Below are 6094 nucleotides of genomic sequence, written 5' to 3'. Positions count from 1 at the left end.
CTTTTCTTTCTTGCGTCTTTGGTCATTTGCTGAGCAGCTAACTCTGCTTTACATACGCGAAGCTCATCCAGTTCCCACAGGGCTTTAGCTGTGTTCTGTCCAAATCTTACCCTTAACTTCTCCAGAACCTTAAGTCTTCCGTAGTTCCCATCATTAAAAGTTATTACAGTATCAGACACCGCTAACTTTAGAGTCATAAAGCCAACAAATACATTTTTAGGCACATGGCACCATACAACATTACTGAAGGACTGATTCACATTCTGGGTCTTCCCACGTAAACACTTCTTTAGTAGCTCAGTATTTGCCAGATCTCTGTAAATAGGTTTGATTGCTTCCATTACTGCCAAAGGAAGAGAATATTTATGTGTAAACCCGTTTCTAAGTTACTTTCCTTTTCGACGCACGAGGGTGCTTGGTCACTTCAGAAACATTATCGTGGTTTACTTCACTGCTAGAACACGTGTTTTCAAATACTTCAGAAGAAAACGCAGGTCTCACATATCTGTTACCAGCAAATTTGCGTTTCTTGTAGTTATTTTTACGCTTAGTGATTTTATTTACATATAAAAAGCAATAGAAAGTAGCTTACTACGAAAATAGCCGATAACCACACTACTTTAAACGAAAACTTGTATCAGAAACAAAGGACTGATTTGTTTATTCGTAATGCCAACTTCTGAGACGTAGCAGTAGGCAGAAAACAAAGCAACTGACAGCATTCTAGACTGTGTAGTTCCCAAGATATGACTGCTCAACTGCGGTAGTATATGCGTAGCCGCGAAATTTGACAGTCAATCGTCAACATTCAAAATATTATTTGAAGGTCTCACAATTGTCTGATTTTAATGAATTATGTACCAAAATGTTCAGGAAAGTTCAAAGTACATTATGGAGTAGAAAACAGATAATGTCAAACTTCAACGAATTTCACGTACCATGTTCCCTTAACACATTTCGATCCATTGACTCTCACAGAAAGCTGAACATCACTTAGGGTAAATAAAGCTGCTCCCACAACACACCGAATGGTTGTAATAAAAGACAGAGGCGGTGTTTTTAATTGACAGAAATGTGGAAAAAATCTCAGTGTATGAAACTGGTAGAGTTTGTGGCATTATGGAACATTCCCAAACAGCTATCCATAGGTGATAGATAACCTCTACATTTAATCTCAGCTTCCACAGTGATGGGGAAGCAGCATAGCATTGATTCCTCATATTGGTGGTGCAAATTGCACCCAGGTACAGTGTGTAGACTTTTAGATGGCAGGCCTCTCCCTAGTCCTGAATCGGTAGAAGTCGGTAAATGTCGTGAGGCTTCGGTAGGCACGCAGTTTCGACTGCTGCCAACATTACGTAGCTGACTGTGTTGTACAAGGTAGCTATTGTCGTCTGCTTCGTTATTGTTTTACGCTGTACTCTTCTGGGTGTTTTTATTGTGCAGTTGTGCTAAACATTATCAAAATGAGTGAAGAGGCAAATAATGGATGCATAAATCTGGGTACTTTCCCGCGGTGGCCTCTCATTGTTTATGACGTCATATCTCCTCATGAATGTGTCTTATTTCTTTTTTTTTTTTCGGCTAGGAACTTTCGTGGGCGTACGGAGAACAAATAACCAAAATTTCATCGCAATCGCATGAATGGTTTGGGAACGCACAGACGGCAGACATACATACATTCATTTTTATATATAGAGATTGACAGTTACGTTATACTATATGACCTGTTTATATTTAAATTTTATAATTAATAGTTTAACATTGCGGGGAATGAAATAAAAAATTGTGAGCAGTGAGAATCGAACCTAGGTCAGCTGCATGGCAAGCCTTGACCTAATCAATTGCGCTACACATGCTACTATAACTAGAATGTTGAAACATTGTCCATTACTCTTTTCGGGCGTTCGGAGAACAACTCACCAAAGTTTCATTGCAATCGGAAGAATGGTTTGTGAGCGCATATTAGACAAACGTATATATATATATATATATATATATATATACGTTTGTCTAATATGCGCTCACAAACCATTCTTCCGATTGCAATGAAACTTTGGTGAGTTGTTCTATATATATATATATATATATATATATATATATATATATATATATATATATATAGATTTTAATGTACATGACGATTTCATTTCAGTTTCGTTTACGAACAACATTTAAAGCGAGTTTTACTTCCAAGCCTTTCGTCTGCTTTTGTGTAAGCATGATGCGCAATTTGTAGTGCCAGCACTGCAACTGGTAGGCGTGCCTTGTCCCCCCTCCCAACGGCTCCTCTCCCCTCGCCAGCCAATGCTTGCTTCCTCCTCTCCCCGCACTCCCCTCACAACTCTGCCGTCTTACAGTTAACACACTGTATGTGACCGCTGGTTAGGTGTCCTAGGTTGTAGTCATCCTGTCCCTCAAATCTTTGGGCACTGCGTCTTTCATTTTTATGACTTACAATGCATTACTGCATGTGGAACAATGGGGTATTATGCAGGACTTACATCCATAGAGCACAAATAGTATACATCATCAGTTGTCACTCCCGAAGATGGAAGAATAGAATCATTGTCATACACCCAGGGAGCACGTAAGTATCCTCAACTCATCCTTGTCGTATTTTCATAAATTTCACGTATTTTCCATTAATTTATTAATTTTACTAGGTGTTCCATAATTTTAACAGCTTTTACTCACATACTCGAGGTCCAAACCACCACTCTCGGCCAATTGTCATATCGATCATGATGCTATCAGTCAGTGACATTGCAGCACGGAGTTTCTATATCATAGCTAAACCACCCCCTCCATTACTTTGCGAGGGTCATGCACATATGGACATATCGTTTAACCCGTTACACTGCCTACACCACATGACGCAAAATCTGTTTCTTATTGTAGGAAATAGCAATCAGCAGAGAGGAAGTGCAAATACTAGGTTCCTCAGCCAAAACACTTTATAAACTCGGTAAGATTTTATTACGATTTGCCATCTCTCCCTATGTGGACGAGAGTCACAAATAATTCTCACATTTGCAAGATAAAGTCGAATATTAAAACATCTAGCAATCTGTCCTCTAATTCGAAATCAGCTACTCCTTCCTTGAACCTATCGGGTAAGGACCCTGCGAAAAATTCTAAATGGCCTCTCTCCATGCATGTCATAACTCTTCCTCTGTCTTTAACCAACCCTCCCTGCAACATTATGTCCAATTTAATTTGGAACTGACTAGAAGTAGGAGGGTACTAGACCCGCTACGTTTGACATCTCATGAAAGAACAGAAAGAGCTGAGTTCCACGTAATCGATACACATCAATATGTTGCTTTCGCAAAGAATATAAGCACTCCGTCTTCAGGCCACGACTGGCCTACCGGGACCATCCGACAGCCGTGTCATCCTCAGAGGAGGATGTGGATAGGAGGGGTGTGGGGTCAGCACACCGTTCTCACGGTCGTTATGATGGTATTCTTGACCGAAGCCGCTGCTATTCGGTCGAGTAGCTCCTCAATTGGCATCACGAGGCTGAGTGCACCCCGAAAAATGGTAACAGCGCATAGCGGCCTGGATGGTCACCCATCCAAGTGCCGACCACGCCCGACAGCGCTTAACTTCGGTGATCTGACGGGAACCGGTGTATCCACTGCGGCAAGGCTGTTGCCCCGCAAAGAATATAACATGTGTTCCAAACTTGCACTGACCGACACTGGTGATATAGATCAATATTCTCATTCCAATACGTTAACTGTTGTTCTGTGAAGACTGTTCCATATCAATCTTACAAAACCCATCCAATTACACATGAACTCTCTACGTGCTTGAGGAAATTAGCACTCCTTATTGGCGTACAATAGATACGAGCCAGATATATTAGAGTGTGTTGTGGTGATCTAACAGACGATGAAGAAGAAGAAGAAACGTATGATTTATGCGTAATGGACGTCCAGACGGAAGGAGTTTAAAACGTTTTACGTTAACTACTTGGATATGAGTTCTGTGGAACTGTTGTAGTTTTTGGATTCTATACCAATAAGGCACTGGGAAGAGAAAATGATCACAGAACATAAACACACACTCCTAGGGCTACACGGTTCTGCATTGCATGCCATAACGTTAAAGCAGTGTGATTTCCAATATATTAGTCACATGGAATGAAATGCTGTTAACACTCCAGTGCAGGAAATATATTTCCAACACATGAAATATGAGTTCATTCACCCTGAGAATTTTCTATCCTACTCACTATGGTGAGAAACTTCAAGACGATAAAACTACTACCTCCTGCATCAAAGGAAAAAATAAAATAAAACATAGATTCTTTGTGATCTATGCACTGTATAGCTTTCCAGAGGTATATAGTGTTCACATCCGATTACGGTTCAGAAATTATGCTATGCTCGCGTCAGTCTTTTAAAACGATCGTCAGCAACGGAAAATGCATGAAACAACGACATCTTATGAGAAAATAGACAAATATAGCAGCGGAGTTTGACATGTCAAATTATACGGTGTTTGACATGTGAAGTTACACGCCATGCTGCTTTAACTCTGTGAACAGAACACAGTCTCTTCCACACACACTATCTATCAAGCAGGTGTATACACAGGGATTGCAGTATCAGACAAACACCTGTCACTAACTTAGAACCACTGCAGTCATGAAACGGAAGATATTAATGTCCAAGATGTTGCAGGGGGATGGAGTACTTCACATACATCTTTGTTCGTCTGGAAGGTGGTGCCGAAATACGGTTTCCATCGGTTTGGTGGACCCGATTTATGACACATGCGTTGGAAGTCCTGTGCTGACTGTGGTATGGAAAGGTTTGCTGTTAACGATCCCAGGTAGATAGCGTTCTAAGTCACACACAGAACACGCACTTGAGTACGAGTCGAATGCAGGTTGTACCACACCTCAAGAGTACAAAGGAAAAAAATTCTTAAATGTGCGATAAATGACCTGCCGCAACATCTCCCTCTCTCTAGAACGCATCATCAGTCTACCATTAAATTATACCTCGTTACAATCCGTCTCAACCAATTACTCTCATCTATTTTCTGTCATCCTTTAATGCAGATCCAAGTCAGCTTAGAGGCAGATGGTTCTCTTTTCCAGGAAAGCATCTAAGACAGCAGTTACCTTGTATGTATTCCATTACCTTCATAGACATACAGAAAAATATTGTTAAAAATCATGCAGCAACTGTTATGTAAAGTATTTAATAGCTGACATGGCATTGCTGTGATTGGTAAAGATTACAGAGCAGCACATTGTAAATACTGTTTGTTAGAGCTTAAAACATGTAAACAGTCTTGCATAGGATCAAACCTCAGATCGATTCTGTAGTTGTATATTGCAGCCCCCAAACTGGTAATTCAATGCTCTTAGGCAACAGACATTTTATAAAAATCTATAAATTGGTTGCTGATAACTTTGAGGTGACACCTGGGCTTATGGCCCGGCATATAGAAATCCATTACTTTACGTTTGTTGGTTATCCACGTTAAACAATCTATTCGACCATCTTATCTCTGTCCACGAAAAATGAATGCTTCCCTGGTTCCCAGTTCTTCCGTGTCAACTTTTTCCTGTATTCCTCTTGCTGTCACATACTCGTTCCCATGTACACGAATTTTCCTGCACCAAGCAGACATGTACGTACCTCCTCAATATTGGTATATCTCACAACAGCAGGGCTGCTGCTACAGAACAAGAAAACTAATGTATTCACCGCATGTTGAGCATCTGTTTTCCAAACGAAGGTGTAGTATTTCTGTTTATACTCATTATGTTTATGTAGTACAGTTCTGTACAAACACGTTGTAGTTATTGCGAGGTCAGGTAATTGACCGTATACAGCTGTCTGCACAGTGTTATCTGTAAGGGAAATTTCAGTTGACTGTGAAAATAGCAAACATGAATAAAGTAAATGAGTTATTAAAAATGCCATTTAGCGACAGGACTCTCAGATAAAAAACACTAGGCAGGCTACTCCCGAATCTGAATCTGTAGCAGCAAACAAAAAATCGATGCCGTTAAGTTCAGTCCAGAAATTTACCAAAAGAAGAAATGGATTTGTGAAGAAAGCAACGC

At 40.3% G+C, this 6094-nt stretch overlaps 1 pseudogene; it reads right to left on the bottom strand.

Annotated features, from left to right (window-relative positions):
* Positions 1–3544: 3544 nt before the first annotated feature.
* On the bottom strand, positions 3545–3662 carry LOC126476169 (5S ribosomal RNA; annotated as a pseudogene).
* Positions 3663–6094: the final 2432 nt, after the last annotated feature.

Source organism: Schistocerca serialis, chromosome 4 (assembly GCF_023864345.2).
Source record: "Schistocerca serialis cubense isolate TAMUIC-IGC-003099 chromosome 4, iqSchSeri2.2, whole genome shotgun sequence".
Taxonomy (NCBI): Eukaryota; Metazoa; Arthropoda; class Insecta; order Orthoptera; family Acrididae; genus Schistocerca; species Schistocerca serialis.
Note: the sequence above shows the minus strand (reverse complement) of the source record. Positions and strands in the feature narration are given on the sequence as shown.